Genomic DNA, 19,407 nt, shown 5'->3' on the forward strand with positions numbered 1-19,407 from the left:
CCAAATCTTTTCTCTCTCCTTCTTTCCCTCCTCTCAAGTGGCGGCAGCAGGTAGCTGCAACTGATGGATCATTTTTAGGCCTCTGCGGTGAAGAATATATATTTACAGGAGTAATCTACTAATTGGTTATGCAGACCATCTCCCAGCTGTGTCCCAGTGCCTAAGTGTAGGGAAATCCAAGCTCTCAGGTCTGGAAAGGGTAATGCAATAAAAACCTGTTATCATGTAGTAATTGAGGTCCAAGGTTTACAGCAGCATCATAAACATGATGCATTCAAATGCGAAAGGCCAGAGTGACTCAGGCTTGGGCAGGAGTATCAGAAGTTTATTAGTACTCTATGGCCTGGTGCACTTGCTCGTTCAATGCATATTGGATTTGGAAAGGCTTAAATGCTGCTTTTAAATAACTTTTCACAGTTTATTTTCCTTTAGCGGACACATTTACTCCTGCGACTTGCTGGATTTCACCTGACACTTGTTTTCTGTGGAGCATGGCAATTTTTTCCATGAACTTCCAACTTGCTTTTCCACTTGAAAGCCAAGAACTAAAACCGGAGCAGGAACAACGTAGGACCACTTACACACATGGCACTTCAGCAAGGTTTTCCATATTTCCATTTAAATCAAAAAGGTCTGGATTCAGACATTTTTTTCGTGACCTACTCACTGATAGGAATGCTCCTAAGACCTCTTGCGGTAATGGCGACAGAAGCTAACCTTGTTTTTCCTTTGTAAGTGTTGCGAACTGACCTCATTATCATTCACAAAAATGCATAAAAGGGCAACAAAACCATTCCAAAGACTCAAACACTCAAGACTTTATGTTAATAACACAAGGAAAAATCCTGAGGAATTTCGGATTGACTCTGGTACAATCGTGGGTTAATTGGGCAAAACGCCATAACACCTGGGTACTTCAAAAAGCATACTGATAAAACTCAAAATATAGCAATTTTTCTGAGATAAAACCAGGGATATTAGCTTGATGCCTTCTGGTGTTCCAAGATAAAATAGAGCAATTACATAGGAGAGATTTTTCAAACCTTTTTGAGCCAAACTACAAACAAGGCTCACTATTTTTTATGTACAGGTTTGTAGTAAATAATAGATTTATGACAAACAAGTAAAAATCTGGCTCTAATTAATTCTGCTAGAGATGTTGCAGAGCGGAGATCTCTCTTTCTGACTCTTGCACAGAAGAAGTTTATATTTTAATTTTTGAATAATTTAATTGGTCAAGAATCTGATTACACTTATTCGAATAAGTAATTGCCCATGGACTTTCGAGAGTTACTTTTGAGTTGCTATAGCATGGAGGAAGAAAATAAATCCAATCCGTATTTTAACTTTACCCAGTATTGTGCTCTGCTATGAAGGAAGGAAGGAAGTTGCTCCATTTCTTTAAGTCTTTATTCAGTGAATTGAATGCAGTAAAGATACATATGACTCCCCCCTGAAGACAGTATTTTGATTTGTACAAAAAGTGGTGCTTCTATCAACTGAAAGGTGTTTAAAGGATTATACAGCATCAACTATCTGGCTAAGGGATATACACGAACTGGTGTGAACAGGATGAGAATTGCCAAAGGAGATAGTAATTTCCATAACAGTAGCAATATCCCTTAATATTATGTTCAATAATACCTTTAAATAGACTCTCACTGCTGTTTGTAACACACACCTTACATATTTTGTATTTATGCCCACCCGTAGTCTTTTAAGCCTCGTGTCTTGAAACCCACTTTATCCAGATGATGGTATGATTTGCAGCAAGAACAAGAAAGGACCAAGACTTACAAAACATGAGAACTAGTAGAAAAATGCCTAAGAATGGCAAACCCACAGGGAGCTTCTGAGAAACTGAGCCTGTGTCTGCACCTGAATGGGAAGCCAAGAGTGGGAGCTCTAAGACTCTGGCTACTTAGTCCCTTTAATAGAATAAAATAGAATTCTTACAGGACAGTAGCTTGCTTTTCAGCCTTTAAAAACTTTTTACTTTTCTGTTTTTCTTTATCCATTGGGATCTAGCTATTTTCTTCAATTCTAAATCTTCTGAAACGATTTTTTACTCTTCTTACACTTTCTTTAAAAGGAAGACACCACTGGGAAAATTGTATGCCTTCTGCTGAAAGTCTCATAGCAGATGATTAATATCTGCTACTTTGATAGGGAGCCTGCAACTTCAAAACCCAGGAGTTCAAGCATTTTGCTGCTAGCAGTTTGCTCTGCTCTGAAACCGGTGCCCAAGACCAGCTGAAAGACTGCCTATCATCAGGGTACGCTGTAGATTGCCAAGTGATTTAGTTCTGAGGAAAGAAAGGGGAGACTAAAGCGTGTAGGCACCCAGGGGAGAAAGCTTTAAAAGCAGCAAAACTACAACATTGCACATAGAGGATGAGGGGAAGGGGGTGTCCTCCCTTGATCCCCACTCGCTTCTTTATTCCCCCTTCCTCTGTCTGGTATCTCATGGAGAATAACAGAGAGGAAAGGCAACCTTCATTTCAAAGATGGGACAAAATGAGGCACAGGAAGCACTTCTGGATTGGATGGGTTTTGTTTCTGTCCCAGTTAATCTAAGCAGCATGTTCTGTCGGAGTAAGTGCAGTCTTCTGTTTGAAGTAAGATCTGTCAGCTACATACATGGCAAAACTGTCATGGTTAGAGGCAGCAGGAGGAGAAAAGGAGTTAGTGAATAAAAGGAAGAGAGGAAGCAGAATCTGAAGCACAAGGAGAAAATTTCTTTGGGTGGTCAGTGTGACCATTCTTATCATTAATGGTGTGATTTGCCTTCCTTGACAATCGAGTGTTTATTTGACATAAAGCACTGCTTATTTTCAAGATATTTGATGCAATCTTCAGCTCATATACACACTACACTAATGAATTGCTCATATTTTGACTGATGCTTTGACTTACAGAGAATCATCCCCTATTTAATGGCCAAGAAAACTTGAAATTGGAGCTACGGTGATCTGCATTAGGTAAAGGATGGTATACAGATAAATACAGGGTGCTGCTGTCTAAGATTGCTGGTACAATCTTTTGTCAGCTCCTGGACACTTAAAACCCTACCATGATTCTACAAGTTAATAACACAGAGGCAAGGGGCAAGAGAGAAAGTAATGACATGACAATTGCTATCGACACAAACCGAATGTCTGATAGCCAATTTCAACTGGACCGTTGCTGGTTTTTCACCAAGATTTAAGTAACGTTTAGCAAGCGTACTGCTTATGCACAGGAGCTATTGCTATCTCAGCCTTCGTGCATGCTCTTTGTTACTAGAAAATGGGCAGGCACGAGGGAGGCTTGTTTCAAAAGCGTGTTTTCTATCTTCACCCTGAACCAAAGTTTCTAGAACTATAATTTCTCGACCTTTCCCTTATACGTGGGAGAGAGAAATAACAGTATTAACAGTGTGGTACATGTTGATGTAGTGTGTCTTTTTTAAAGGTAACATTTGTGTCACGACATTGTCTATTTAAGAATTATTATCAAAGGGAGGGAGAAAGGATATGAAAAGCATGTTTTATTTAACTGGCTCTTGAACCGATGAGCTACCTAGAATCCGCACCCTTACATCAACTTCAGTCTACATGTGTCAAGGTCCTTCCTGAGGGGATGTAAAAGGGAAAATAATAATAACATACAAACAAAAAACAGCCTTTGAACTGCTAACCATACCTTATTTATTTTCTTTTCCTTAGCAAGGCATGAAGAGCTCAGTTTGCAGTTTTCCTGCAGCAGACTGGCCTCCAAGAGCAGCCTGCTGTTTTGTAATACTGGACTTTATCCAGCACAATGAAAACAGGGAGTATATTTCTGTCTTTTTGTTTTGTTTTGTTTTGTTTTGTTTTGCTGTTTGGATGCAATTGCTAGTGTCTTTTATTAGACTTAATTCTATTATACGTTCACAGTTCTGGCTCTAGAACTAATTACCACTTCCGGAAAACTACTGCTGCACATCATGCTGTTCAGACCCCTGTGATTCCCTGTTTATTTATAATTTCTAAATATTTCAGTTTCTGCCCAATCCAAACCACAATAAAATAGTAGTAACCCCTTGATCTCATACCCAAGTCAGAGCAGCTCCCTAAAGTGTTCCTATGAACAAGGAACTCCGCTTGTTGGCCAGATCTACTACCGGGAGTGCTACTCTGGCCTGCACATGAAAGGTTTCACTACACAAACTATTTGATTTAGATGAACTAAAGAGAGTAAAATGATTGTGCCATGTTGTAGGAAAAATTTGCAGACTACCAAATTTGTCTAGAGAAGAACAAACTGCTTTAGAAGAGCAAGAATTTTCCCAAATCTAGCACTGATTTGGAAAAAACTTGCTTTAAAATCCGAAATCAAATGGTAAAATTTGACACCAGGTAAGAAATTGTTCTAGCCACAGCCACCATGAAAGAGCAGAGGTAGAAAATAGAGTAGGAAGAGAAATGTCAATAAAGATGGGTGACTTTGGAGAAGGAGAAAGGAATAATTCTGTTCACTAAAAATGCTGCTTCAGCGGTGCCAAAATTATTCACTAACTTGGCAAAGAGTTTCTGTTGAAAAAGTTCAGTCATGTTGACATCTTTTTTTTCAGCACTTCCAAAGTGTTATTAGGGAGTGTGATTGTAAGACAAGTCCATAAAAGCCTATAGAGACTCTGATGCGCTTTGCAGAATGGCAGATCGTACTGTCTTGCCCCTGAGGAGATTCACCCCTGAAGGTCGTCCCTGGGGTGTAGGGTTAGTCCCTTTCTTTGGACCTCAAATTGCATAATTATTTATACATGATGCAATTGCTTCAACAATCTTATAATCCAGTCTTAAAATTAGCCACTGCTGCATTTGAGGTGGCCACTCATGTTCCTACTTCTTGCTTAAAGCAGAAAAGGCTTTAAGGCCCTACAGTTCAGTGGCTTCAGTAGTCATTTTAACCACTGGGTGAAAGATTGCAAAGGGTGATTCATCCCAGGCAATTTTTAAATAGCTAAAGCTAGGGATGGTGTTCAGCCATTGACATTAGGTGTTTAGGTACAGACATACGCACCAAGTTCCCATGAGGTGTCCAGTCTCCCATCATAGCCAGTGGAGATCCCTCCAGTGCAGTCAGTAGAACCTGGAGCAGTGGGTCAGCTCAGCTGAGTTTCTGGCTGGTTATCTGAACAGCTCTCTAGGACCTCTTGATGACACTGATTAGATATCTGTGGACCCTAATGGGCCCTTAGACCGCTAGGGATTGATAGGTGAGAGAAAATCTAACCTTATTCTCCAGTGAAATCCACCTTTATTTTCCACCTTCACAGCTTGGAGTCTGTTATGGACAAGCAAATGTCTTCCTCCAGTCCATTAATTAAAATATTAGCAGTGCAGCTTACAGCAACACTTGCAGTCTGACATTTATTTCAAAAGAAAGCGTTGCTTAGCTCAGAATGAACCTGAAGGACCTATTCAAAGCATTTGTGCTTATAGCTTTTTTGTACTGAAAGAAAATTTTCCATTTGCCTCTGTATGAAATTGTGTATTTAAAACATCTCTCCTTGCCTTTTTTTTATGTCAAGTAAAATATTTCTGTGAGAATATACTTTTTGACTGCTCTCTGGTTCACCGATGTGCCGCTGACAAGATTTATGCGCGCAACCTATCTATATTTTTGCCGATAAAACTCTTCAGGGTAGTGTAGACAAGTCTTTCATTTGTACGTTGGTGAAGTCTATCTAAGAAACGTTTCTCTATTGCCCCGCACTCACCTTGGAGTTCATTTTAAGGAAATCTATTTACCATTCGTGTGGCAGACACACATGAAAGAGCAGACACAGTCAATGATGCTTGCAGTCTATTCCACCCCAACATCAAACATCTCTGTCACGGTGACACTAGGATCATAGTCGAGTACTCATTAAAAAATAGAAAAATCAACTCAACATTGTGTTACTCCAATACAGATTACAGAGCCTTTGGTTGTTAAGTTTCTTGTAAATGCTAATCAACCACGGCCTTTTTAATGCTTCATCCTGGACATTTTGTAGCCGCGTGCCTGTATATAGCTGCTGTGCTTTGGGCTGAAGTACAAACGGCAATCTTTTTATGGGTTTGTTGTTAAAACTCTAACATTATGAGATTCATCAAACTAAGTAACACTGCTAATCCTGTAAGAGTCTCTTCTTACCCAATGAATGATTTATAACAAAAGAGTAGTCTTTATTAAAAGGTTCTCATGCTCTAGAGGCTCTCGTGCTCAAACAGATAAGAGCTGCCACTGTTACGTTAGAAGAAATATGCTTTTCACTGGGACAAAAGGAACTAAGGGAAGTGCATCAGTCATTGGCTTTCCATGATTTTCTTTCTATTCTCTTCTCTAGAGATTAGTTTGCACAAAACTATGTTCATAGTTTCACCAGTTAAATTTTTGCATTTGAGAAATGCGTAATTGCTTTACTGTGCAACTCAGCCCAATGGTAATTTCTGTCGTTGTATTACTGTTCATCATTCATTTGTTTTGGAAAATATTAAGGTTATGTTAAATTGTAAAACATAGTGGGTCACATTTTCAGCACTATCTGATGACCTGATCTTTTAACTTCCAGCCCAAATTTTACACATCTCGGTACTTCCAAATATTTTTAGGAATGAAAACTCAGATATTTCTGACTGCAAATTGAATGGGTTATGTATTGCCAAATTCAAACTGTGGGCACGCAGTCACTTTTTTTGTCTAGGGAAACATGATGGTGATAAATATGTATGCAGAAATATTCAGTACATGAAACTCGTGGGGTAAAATCTGGAGAAACATTCATTTTAAGGAACTAAGGTAGAGAAAGTGTAGGACTTACTTCACATCTATTCATTTTAATATAATCTAAACCATAAATTTTCCACAAAAATTCTGCACTTATGAAAGGAAATTTTCCTCAGTTTGTTCTCAGAAAAGGAGACTCCTAAACTGTTTAGGAAGAGAGTCTATCAGTTGCTATCAGTTTCTATCAGTTGCTAACAGTCTATCAGTTGCGGAGCCCACTGACTTCCTATGCTGCAACACAGCTAACTACAACCAGCTGCTAAATATGGTCTCAATCCAGCAAAGCACTTTGGCAAGTGCTAAGCTTTGTCAGGGCGAGTATTCAGATTAAAGTCACTGGGACTCTCCATATACCTGAAGTAAAGTTCATGTTTTAGTGTTGAGGTGGATTGGGTCTTTCACATACATTCCCTCTCACCCACACGTAGGTATTGCTGATATATCCCTCAACACACCAGTGGCAAACATAAACAGTTTTGTTCCTGCACAAAACCCAAATTAATGCAGCAGAAGAAATTCTTAGAAATCTGTTAACAAATGATGGGGATGTCTGTGCAGTTTTCCAGGAAATAAAAAAAGGTATTGGTGAAGTCATTTATTTATGATCTTTTAAGTGTGCAATCATAACACGGTCTTGTAAAATAGATCCTTTATGATGATGGATGGGTTCATCAGCAGTCTTCCAAGCTGCATAGTACATTTATACATGGATTTGTGCTGGCTGTTACTATGTAGTGAAATCTATACAGTAAATAATAATTGAAATGCGGTATACTGGGTACAATTCAGAAGCACTTCCCACGTATGATCGCAAAGGTTGTCATGTTGCAGGAAGACCACTCTGACAGTTATCAGATGCTTGCTCTGGGAAACATGTAGGTCTCTGCATCTCTAAATGGAGTTGTATTATAGTCCTTAGGTAATACTCACCCTACTATTCCTTCTTCTTAAGCATAGAAGCGTCACAGAGTAATTGGGGCAAATTCTAGTTTTAACAATGCTTGGTCTTTTTTAGTTAATAACCATGAAAATTGTCAGGAGAGCACACTGCCTCTGTGCAGCCACCTTTCCCACCTTGTGCTCCAGCACTGATTACAGGACCAAGATGTGCATGGGGGAGGAAGAGACCGCATTCATCCTCAGCCTAACTCAGTTATTGTCCCTCTGTTGAAACTGCTAGGAGAGTGTTTTATGCATTTCTCATTACGTTCTATCATACCTGTCAAGTGTCTGTCACAGAAATCCAGGAGACATTTTCTAGTGGAATCCTCTCTCTCCAGGGACGGGGGCTTGAGGGCAGAAAGAAAAAGACCTGGGAAGCAGAGGGCGTCGAAGGATTTAAAGTGGAATTAAGGAATGAGGAGCTTGGAAGGGAGAAGGCTTTCATGGGAAGAGAACAGCAACTAGGAAAAACAGAGAGGCAATGCACAAGTAGGCTTATGAAACAAAAGGATAATAAACATCCAGCACTGGACCCTCATGCTTTATTTATCTTTGATTTCTTTCCTGTTCATTCAATACTGCTTAAACTTTGAAATGAACAAGTCCAGCCTCTCATAAGTGTCGTGATAATGACAGTTAAGTAGAACATAAAGGTACATGAAGGACAAGAAGTGCATGGTGACAGATGACACATACAATTTATAGGAGGATTTTTTGTGGGCAATAACTCTTTCGGAAAAACCTACCCAGCGCTCATCATTAATGCTTTGGGTGCCTTGCATCAGGATGCACACGGCAGGTTTTATGTATTTTACTTCTCTTCTATATGCTTTGATAGAAGTGGGAGTTCATACAGCACAGAAATGTAATTCCAAAATGGGCATCTCTCGAGCTGCACATTTTCTCTGTGACTGACAGTACAATTGGGAACCATTTGCTGCACAAAGGAAAAGTGCGAGGAGTTCTTTTTCTGGCTAAGCTCACAGCATCATTATTATGTGCAGTGGTGTTTATACGCAAGACCCAAAGTGCCAAAGTGCACAGAAACATACTTGAAGTGCTGCTCCTCAGAATCTTCAGTAATCATATTCTGTGCAAGTCAGAGATTAAGGGAGTCATCTGAACAATCAGCGGTGCATCTGTCTCACATATTATATACAGTTTGAAGTATCCCTCAATTTTTTTTCTGTAAAACTAACATCAGTGTTTACCTATAAACAGACACAGAAGTCACTGCTGACTATACTCTGCTTTGTATACAATGCTATTATATAAAGAGCTCAAGCAGCACGTCTGCCTGCCTAGATGTGTGTGTTCTCCTACTCCAGCTGCCAACAACCTAAATTATTCAGCAAGCCCTGATCATGCCAAGTTTTTAGTCAACAATGGAGATCCTGCCAAAGAGCTAATAATGTTTAAAAAAAAAAAGCAATGTTTGTGACAATTAACAGAGCCTGCAGCCTGCAAAGAGAGTTGGACTCATTTGTAAAGGAAAATTTAAATGATATGCTTCATTATAAATGGTCCCATGCAACACATTGCTAATCAACCAGAGCAGCTTCTTTTTTTTTCTCCTCCCTTCCTATCAGATAAACCAAACAGCAGCATGAGCCAAAGTTCTTGGCCACTGCTTGCTATAGCTATAAATGTAGTGTGGTTATCTATCAGTATCATAATCGGCTCAGATCAAACTGAATAATTAGCACTAAAGTGGATGAATAGAGCCCCAGCCTCTTATCTTGTCTATTAATAATAAGTATAACTTCACAGCCAAATCAAGAGGTATGTTATTGTACCCCTGAGATCCTGTTTGGGTAAAACCCCATGTGACCTCACCACCATAAGCAGTGCAGATGGGACAGTGTGTGCCTGTAATGATGAGCTGCCAGCTGCCAGCCCCCCCTCACCCCCCACCAGCTCCACAGCTCAAAGTGGGAGCGAGAGGGAAGAAGATAAACAAACCACGCGCAAACATGAGAGCCATTTGTAGGGACTCCTTCCTCTCCCCGTCTTCCTTACTCACACCACCTCAGTTAATAATCATCGCTTTTCATACAACAGAGCTCTGCAGACAAACAGCTAAGAATAACTGGTGTTTTTCACCCAAGCTCACTACGAAATTTAAGTCATGTTTTATAGCCGTGCTGTGATGGCTACAAATTGCTAAAATCTTAGGAATAACATTCAGACCCACTCTTCTCATATTTAAACCCTGGTACATACCTACTAATTATTGTGAAGTGTCCAGTGCGATAATTATCATTATACTTTGTACTGCATTACAATATTACCCTCCCTTTAGGATCTCTAAGAGTTTTAAGCCACATTTCTCTCATTAGTGTCAATTCAGTTTCGCTTATTTTAATCATTAGAGTAGTTAACTCAAAGGAAGGGTTTCAAGTTTTGCAGGAGAATTAAGTGCTTTTACTCCCTGTTTGGGAAATGCGTGCTGCAACTCATCTGCAGTTCACTGCTCGCATTCACTTTGGTTTTATTGACAAAGATACCTGGAAAGTGCATTGCTATAAACAGCCTGATTATTCAGCTCACATCCATCACAGAAGCAGAGCTTTATTTATCTGAGGTAGCTGAAAACTTTTTGAAACAGTCTCTCTGTACATTTTGCATCTGAACTGGGATGAACCTAAACCAGGCAGTTGCTGATTGGATTTGCTTTTGCGCCTTCCAGAGGCTCAAGCCGTGCTTTCCCTTGTGATGTTTTCCTATGAGACTCAGGTTATGAAAAGAGATTTGGGTTGCCCCGTTACTAGAAGTGGCTGAGATAGGGAAGTGAAGAAGGGCAGATTACATGTCTTTCACCTGCAGAAAGGCTGGTGGTGAACCTGGCAGTGCTGTCTGGTGAAGGAAGAAGGCTTTTTACCTTTTATTAGAAGCAGATTAAGGCTGCCTGTTGTTGGGATCTGGAACAGAGCAGGAGGAGGCGAGAGAGAAGTCTGGATTCATAAGAAAGCATTAGCATTAGTCTGCTACTGTGCATAATGGGATTAAATGTGGCTTAGGTTTTTTTTTTTTATTAGTTAGGTATTAAACACTTACTAATGCAATTAATTTTTACTATATAATTCATTATTTAAAAAACAAAACCAAACCAAAAACCAAATGCCAAACTCACTACAGGGGACACAGACACCTGCATTTAACCACCGCAAATGGGTTGTACAGTTCCTTATAGACTTGGGCATTTACCTACATGGCACCGCGTGGCAGCTTCAGAGAAGTAATTCCCAATGGGAAAACTTCCAGGCTGCAGTAAGGCCACATTTGGGCAAGTACCTGATTGTATTTGGCGGCAAATAGCAGGAAGAGTTACTAAGTACAAGTCCTTAACACTGTCCAGGTTCAGCTCTGTCCTCATTCAACCTCGAAGAAGTCAATGGAAAACCTTCACTGGCTTTAGGGAATATCAGACCAAGCCAGGTTTATAGCTAGAGGAAGATGTTAATACATATTTTTATGTCAAAATGGCTTTACTGCAAACTGCCATTTCTGCATGGACACGTGGAAAAACGTTACCGCTTTTGGTCGATGGAGCCAGCTTCCTAAGGATGGGCTGTTAGAAGAGTGTCAGGGGTACCAAGTACTCAGTTTGAAAACAAAATGTTTGACATACTTTTCATGTGTGCAAAAAGCTGTCTGTCGCTGCCAATGCCTTGCAGTAAATATTTTTTTTTTTCTTAGGAAAAGCAGAGAGGACTGAGGTGTGAAGGCAGGACTCGTGAGCCCTGAACTGTGACACCCCACCTCTCACAGCTGACAGCAGGACTAAGCTGAAATGACCCCTTTTTCAATTTGTTGGTTTTTTTTACACCACCTTCTTTTGTGCCTTTATAATCCAAAAGGAAATGCTTAGTAAAGGAAATCAAATTGGGATTTACATGTACACCTTCCAGCTTTGTTCAAATCTCATTCGCTGTATTCAGAATGAGAAAAAGTCTGCTATTTCACTTAATTCAGTCAATCACATCTCTGAAGAGTGGAGCCTTGAACGCATCTGAGTGATGACCGGAGCCCTGTGCCAGTAAAACTCTCCACCTCTTGTCATCCCTAAGACAACAGGCTGAGATTCACCACTTCTCTCATTTTTCTCCTTACTGTTCAGTTTACTTCTTTACGAACATCCATCTGGCATTATTGTGCTTGCTTAGCAAAATTCAGGACAAATAAAAAAAGAAAGATAATTTCTTCAAATTCTAAAGTAGCTGTTAAGCTACATCTGCCCATTCAATTCAACCACCAGCAAAGACTCTGCCTCTGCCAGACATGCAGCTGTACTTGCAGCCGTGATTCAAGTCTGGAAATTCATTTCCAGACTCACTAAAAATCTGCTGGAGAGACATGCAGTGAGTAATATTTTCTGTTTTGTGTATGTATGGATTTAATATAGACAGAAATTTGGCAAAAGAACCTGCTCCACATTTCCAGCATCCTATCCCTGTAGACTAAGTGTTAAAATATATATGTATACACTCACAGACACACACATTTGTACATACTGGGAGACATATACGGCCATATATATGCACATGCAACCCCTCCTATGCAGCCGGACAGTTACTAACACCAATTCTCTGTTAAAAAAACAGAGAAGGGAAAATGATCAATTTTTTATAGTATGTTACCTACAAGTGCAGACATGGGTTTGGTAATCGTGCTTTTGTTGCACACAGACTGTAAAATATTTATGGAGACAATGTGATTTGGGTCAAGGCATTAAATAAAGTAAAAGTTGCTTTATTCAATATGTGATGAACGGTATCCATATTAAAAACCAGAGGGAAAAGTGTTCAAATGAAAAAATATGCTTAAAACAAATTCATCTGTTCAATGTTCATAAATGTTTTAAGAAATGCAGACAAACAAGTCTTGAAATCCATATTTACTGTACACAACTGAAAAACTAATAGTATTTATTTAATCCAGAGGGAGAAGTGACTAAAAATTTCGTATTTAATGATCAACAGAAAAATATTTGTCCTTGGAAATTACCATAGTATTTATTGTCAGACAAGTTACAATAGGGTTATAGCTCTTCTCTTGATAAATTAATAAAGCTGTTAGGTCAACATTGATCTAGAAAGAAAATATTTCCTCCAAGTCTGAGGATATTTTTTAAGCTTCAATTCTAGAGTATTTCTGCATTAAAATATGTGGAGAATGCAAAGTGAATTTGCCTGGCTATGAGACTTCTGCTTCATAAATAACAAAGATTACAGAAAGACCTGATCCCATAAAAACTTAAGCACAGGCTTGACTTTATGCATGTATGAGGTCACACTTTTACTTCAAGTTGAGAGTTTGTAAAAGAAAAGCAACTTAAACAGCCAAAGATATTAAACACTGCTGACCTACAGGCACTTAGTCCGCATGAAATATACGTAAAATACAATATACGTGAATAATAATTCACAGACATATACAGACTGTGCAATTATTGCTTAATTGAGACAGAAAATAAAACATTATTTGGCTTTCTTACCTAATGGGTGTCAGAGGGAATTTACCCACCCTTTAAGACCTCACCAGCTCCAGGACTTCCTACATATCATTTTTGTCTTTCACCATGTACACCTTAGTATTTGGTTTGCTACTCTTCCTGCTGGCTTAGTCTGTCAGTCTGTCACCTTCTCTTTCTGAAGCTGAATTTCATTTTCCCTCATAGAACTGGCACATATAACGCTAGACCCTGCTCATTTTTTTTTTTTTTTTTCATTTCCCATTTCAAAACTTAACAACACCGCAGTGCTTAAAATAGCAGCTGGGTAATTGTGGCTCAGAAATGAGTTGCCAAGGCTGGAAGGTGCTTCGGAGGCTCCATACATCTGTTGGGCGGCTGTAGTGATGCTTACACCCTGCAGGTCTGATATCATGGCTGTGTGGTCAAGTGCATAAGCATAATAAACCTTTTTTGGCAAAATTAGAGCTGCCATGTTTTACCTCACATTTGCCACGAGCTAACAGCACAGACAGAGTCACGTACAGAACGTGATAAATCATTAAGATGCAGTAACTCATTGTATGTCTGAGGCAGTTGTTTATTTTATTTATTTTAATCTTCTAAAAATTAAAGACAAAAGAATCCTGCCTTTTGTGACCTTTAAGGACTGTCAAGAGGATCTCAACATTAATTGGAACTTTAATAACTAATGATGACGATTTATGCAATTTGAATCCTGCTTCTGTTCATTTATACTTTGAATGAATTTGTTCAGGATATTTTGCACTGCTTCTGCCTTCTGCTCTGTCCGTTCTTAATACACCTGCCACACTGCTGCTTAAATACAAGCAAAAATGCCACTGAACACTCACAAAAGTCTTTGAAATAAATAGATATGTGTTACAGAAGTAAGTAACATATCAGAAAGGAATTCAGTCTGGGTCTTATGTTCAGTTCAATGACAATAAGCACAGTTCCCATTTGACTTTGCAATATTCCCCCAGAGAGTCACTGTTACAGGCAGAATTTTCTTGTGGAAGTTCTGTTTTTTCCCTCTGTTACAAAAATCTCTGGTGAAATTCAACCCTGGCTAAAGGAACGGGGCGGGTCTCAGTGAACCTTTTCCAGTTACCTGCATGAAGACAGTTTGAGCTACAAAGGGGACTTACTGCCCTAAAGAACCATCAATACTATGTGATGAAATAGGAAAAGCAATATTAGATTTAGAAACCATTTAAATAATTTCCAATTTTATTTTTTCTTTTACCCAAATTCTTTCCTGGCTAATGCTGTGAAAACAGGGTCTTAGCATCTTCAGAATCAATCAGCTCCTTTTGCTTTGTTCCCAGTTATTACCAAATACAGTTTTATTGTCACATTTATTTCCATATCAAGTTGCGATGTCCTGAGAACGGCCATATTTGAAAAAGTCTATAGTAAAATACATTTCTACATTTTAGTTTTTAGATTTCCTAAGTTTATAAACGATATATACGCTACTATAAACTAGAACAATAGCAATAGACAAAATCCCCCCCCCCCCCCCGAAAGGACTGGCTATACAAGAATATCTTCTAATAAACTAACAGAGGAGGAAACATATAGAAAGTAAAAATGCCTGGCGAGGAATTTCTCCAAGAGACTCTCGAGGCACAGACTGCTGTCTAATTCAAGATGGGCAGCAGGAGTGAGATGCTTCTGGGCAGAGAAGAAAGCTGGTTTCTTCTTTTCCCTTTCTTGTTGCAGACTGGCCCTGTGACAAAGCTCAGCAGGGTTGCCCGCCTCCTTTGCAACTGGCACAACCGTGACGTCGCTCGCTTGGATCATAGCAGAACATTGTCTTCTGCTTCCTTGCATTCTGCTTGCAATTTCTCAATGTCACAGACCTAGCAGCAAATTGCCCCATTTTATATGTTTAGGTTAAAATTCCTGGAAAAGCGTCAGGGATCACCTCAGCAATTCTCTCTGCCTCGGTCTGTAAACAAAAACAATGCCCAGACCTCCCCTGTTCTCTCGAGCACTGAAACCTGCTCAAGGACTGGCAGTTTTCTTCTTCAATACCTGAAGCACCTCCAGTGCAAAACACACAGTGTTCAGACATGGTGGTGGTGTTTCTGGGTTGGCTATTACACATCCAACGTGGCTCAGATGGATAGGACAATTCAGCAACAGTGAGATAGCTTTGACACGTGTTGTAAACAACATTGTCATATGTTTGAACTTGTGATAGAAATAATTTGTCGTTATCCGTTTTGCTGGAAACTATGATGGTTTGACATTTTACGTCATGAGCTACCCTTCACATCTGTGAGTGTGACTGTCTTACACGAGCTTTGAAAGTACCTTGTCCCCAGAAAGGTTAACATATGGTGGCAAATACCATCCATCAGTGTCCTCTAATTCCACGTCTAGGGATAACAGGGTTTTCACCAACCGTCAATATTTCTTTTGATCTTGGTGCCACTGATAACTGCTGCTATTTTTGGATCCATGCTGAGTTTCACATGGGTGCCAGTGGTACATGTACTTGCACTATATTTATTAGTTCAACCTATGTTACCTGCTCCTTAGTAAAGCTGGTACTGTCTGACTGTCAGATTTAAAGTCTGGGATGACTAATGACTTCCCACAGCTAAGTGTTGGAAAGATAGAAGCTATTTTAATTGGGGCTTCCTGTCAGCTAAAACAAATGTCTCCACTTCACTCTGTATTGGAAGGGTGTCATCCTGAACTCACTCATCCTATGAACAGTCCTGTCATTTTTATTGATTCAGGACCAAATTTGATGCTCACAGTGGCTGAGTTTCTAAGGCAGTGTGTAATGCTTTGCTTTCGATATACGAATGAGTCACATCACGACTGCTATGGAGGTTCAGGTATATTTTCCTTCATTTCTTCAAGAGCATAGAAACAGTGCTTTTTCTGGCCATCTTAAATAACCTGGTCAAAAATATAGCTCTTGAAAATTGCATTGTTCACTTTATTCTTTTTTTTTCCCTTGAGATACAAGAGAATCTAAAACTTTCACTTATACATCAGATCTAAAACCTCCAGCCCCTGCATGAGGTGTTAAAAAATACAAGTGACTAAAAACCTCAAATGCAAAATTCATGAACCCAGCTAAGCACATATTTCATGCTCCTTACACAGTGATTTTTGCTGAGTTACCACTGCAATAAAGATATGGACCAAAGCCAGCCAAAGCCAAGGATTTTCTTTTCAGTCTTAGTAGAGACCAGTCACTTTGCACTTTTGCCTGTGTAAAGTCAAGTCAGAAAGGCAGGAACATACAGCTGTGCATGATGATGCATATTCAAGGTTCAGGCAAGGAGTGAGCAAAACCTGTGACTTTATTGCTATCTGTTGAGTTGAAGAGTTTATTGCAATTATAATTTTAAAATATATTTACTTATTATTATTTATTATTATAAATATTTTTACTTATTACTTATTATATAAACCTATTGGTTTTCCCATTATTATATAATTTCAATTACACCATTATTATTAATGCACACCATTTAAAATATTTTTTCTAAAAATGAAAGCACACAGGATATAATAATGTAACTACATTCAAGTATAACAACAAAGCCATATGAAGTAGATGTACTCAGATTGTAATACTGTATGGACTAACTCAAAAAGGACACATAGGCTTTCTGTTACAAAGGGAGCTGAGCTGAAGACTTAAACCACTTATTTCAAAAGACTGAAATAGGCTGTCCCCTGAGAACCTTAGATACCTCTTTCACCTTATGTACTAAATCTTGTTTTATATTCTGTAGATGCCAATCTTCTTTCTATGTCTGCTTACTGATGTTCAGCCCTGCGGGTATGCTCCTTCAGTTGTGTTTTTTTTTTTACTGAGGTTTGGGAACGATATTCTAAAGTTCAGAAGCATTGTTGTAACCTCGGCCACATATATGTTTGAATTAACTGCCTCAGTGCTGCTTTTCTGAAGGTAAACCTGTGCGAAGAATTTTTACCCAAGTAACAGATTCTCAGTTACTTGAAGTGGGTAATGCCTTTACAAGGATTAGCAGGATGAGGATCAAGAACACAGGAGAGCCTATAAAGAACGTGTTAACTACACCAAGTTAATAGGTAACAAAACAATATAATAAAACATATCCAGTTTCAATAAAATCAGTGTACAGGTACATGGGAAAAATATATTTGTTATAGTGAAACGATAAAGGTCCATTAAAACATCAACGTTTAAAAAAAACATTTTTGTGATCTACTGTTACATAGTTGCTGTGGAGAAACCTAGTACTAGATTATCAGTGGGATAAAACATGCTAATAGACATATTCTTTCATGACAGAGTGTGAATCCTGACCACTTGGGTTAGTCAAGGCCAAGTCAGAGCAGACACATTGCAAATTCAGTAAGGTGGGGAGAGCTTGATCCTCTTGGCATGAAGGGGATCTGTGGGGATGGCAATGAGGACTAATGGAGCTCAAGTGGCTTAAGACATGTTCTTTCTAAAAGTCACAATTCATTCACTCAAGACAGCCTCACTCACATGTGGCCACAGGTGGCCATATTGCTTGGGATGAAATCAGCGCTAAGCTGGGGTGAGAAACTGGGTGTGCTTAGGTGAGGAGCAGAGGCAGCACACAAATACCTGTCTGGGTTAGTTGGAAGAAAGGCACACACCAGCTAGCACATCCCGCTTTGTGCTGACCTGCGCGTGCCTTGTAGCCCACTCTGTCTCACACAACTCTTAAAAAGACCAAGAGCCAGTCTACAGCCAGCCAGAAATAGAGTCTCTACACAAGAGCACTTGTGCCGTCCTAATTCTAGACTCAACAGTCTGACACCCAATTGCAGTGTGTGAGTGACAGAGTCAGGAAAATAAACTAAAGAGAAAAAATAGGGTCTTTGCCTCAAGCACCGAGATCTGTTAGAGGGGAAGATTATTGTCTTGCATCTAGTGCCAAAGACGCGAGCGTCTATCTTATCTTTCAAATATTGTATGGCAATTCCTCTCCTTTCCCTAAAAATCTGCCTGGTGGTTAATTTCATAGATATCAACTGAAACATGGAGTTGCCAGCTCCATGTAACCCACCCCAAATCTAACAGCTGTACTTGTGCACATGCAGCATCAAGCCATCTGTGCAATGTAGCACAAAGCACTTACTCGACTTCGTAAAGGACAAGAGAGAAAGGCTTTAGCGCTGTTAAGAAACCTTTCTTCTTAGGAGTGTTTTGGCCAGCTTCTGCCTCGCTTCCCAGGAGGCGTGGAGAAACGGGTGTCTTGGAAGAGCCGCGAGGAAGTCTGGCTGAGTGAAATCGCATTCCTTCTGCGGGCTCGCGGTGTGCGCACACCACTGTTGGTGGAACAAATGGTAGCCATATGCTTCCTCCTGCGAGCTAGCTAGGCATATGTGACCACTGCCCTCCTTATACCAACTCCTCTGTGTTACCACTCAAAAATCCAGCACCCCAGGAAGGACCGATCTTGTTGATGTGATCTTTGCCAGGACCCATACCTAGGAGCAAAGAAGACATGGCAAAAGCATATTCCCCCTCCTTCAGTGGCTGACTTCAATCTGGCTAATTTGCCTTTGTAAGAAGAACGAGGGGGGGTTGTTCTTTTTCTTCCTTCCTGGTGTCTGTGGATTAGAATGGCGACAGAGGATAATTCAGCAATCACTAGGTGACAGTCAGGTTTGATGGTTACGTTAACACTTTCTTTTTATTTTTTTTTTTAAAGAAACGATGCAGATCAAACACCTGACTCTCCAAAAACATGCTGATTTTACTTCGTTATGCTTTTTTCTGGCACAGCTCTTGACTTTCATGCAGTTAGTTATCTGCGGTGATGCTGGAGAATGAGAATGGTACCCGGACTGTAGTGTTACTAATTCACTCCGAGTATGAGAGGTGCCAGTTCATATTCTGTGCTGATTTTACTTAAAAGAATGACAAAGTGTCAATTTCAAGTACCTTGAAATAAAGTTAATAAAATTATACAATGAATGAATTGCCCAAAAATCTCGGGATCAAGTCATGCTTCCATCAAAGTTTGGAACAGTGTGCTGTTCAGGCTGGGAAAGAAGGTGAGATCTGGATCCTGACATTTTTGGATTCCTCATCAGAAGACAAATCACTTGTAGGATTGAAATCTGGACTAGTTTTTACGCTATCTGAAGTATTTGAGAATATTTGCTTCATAGATTCTTGGATCAGGGTCAATTCTAAT

Source organism: Vanellus vanellus (genome assembly GCF_965231255.1).
Source record: "Vanellus vanellus genome assembly, chromosome: 2".
In the NCBI taxonomy this organism is placed as follows: Eukaryota; Metazoa; Chordata; class Aves; order Charadriiformes; family Charadriidae; genus Vanellus; species Vanellus vanellus.